This window comes from Hordeum vulgare, chromosome 3H (assembly GCF_904849725.1).
Source record: "Hordeum vulgare subsp. vulgare chromosome 3H, MorexV3_pseudomolecules_assembly, whole genome shotgun sequence".
In the NCBI taxonomy this organism is placed as follows: Eukaryota; Viridiplantae; Streptophyta; class Magnoliopsida; order Poales; family Poaceae; genus Hordeum; species Hordeum vulgare.
In genome coordinates, this window is record NC_058520.1 from 488,022,074 (window position 1) to 488,022,510 (window position 437).

At 40.5% G+C, this 437-nt stretch overlaps 1 non-coding gene across 1 annotated transcript; it reads left to right on the forward strand.

Moving 5' to 3' along the window:
• Positions 1-73, forward strand: TRNAR-ACG. The gene has a single exon. It is a non-coding gene; the product is annotated as a tRNA-Arg (tRNA).
• Positions 74-437: the final 364 nt, after the last annotated feature.

Sequence of the window (437 nt, forward strand, 5' to 3'; positions counted from 1 at the left end):
GACTCCGTGGCCCAATGGATAAGGCGCTGGTCTACGAAACCAGAGATTCTGGGTTCGATCCCCAGCGGAGTCGGTCATTTTTTTTTTTGGCTATAAAATGAATCCCATGAAAAAAGGGACAGGGATTCTGGGTTCGATCCCCAGCGGAGTCGGTAATTTTTTTTTTTTTGGCTATAAAATGAATCCCATGAAAAAAGGGACAGGTAAAAAGGAAGCTGTTAATTTGAGAGCGAGCTCGAATTAGCGGAGTCGGTCATTTTATTTACCCTTTTTTGGTTGTAAGATGAATCCCATAAAAAAATCAGATGTCTTCAAAAAAGTAATTAACCCTTTTTTGCTCTACAATGAATCCCACGAAAGAAGGGAAGGTAAAAGGAAGCGATTAATTTGAGATAGCTCATGTGAGCTCGGATGAGCGGAGTCGTGTATTTTTATTT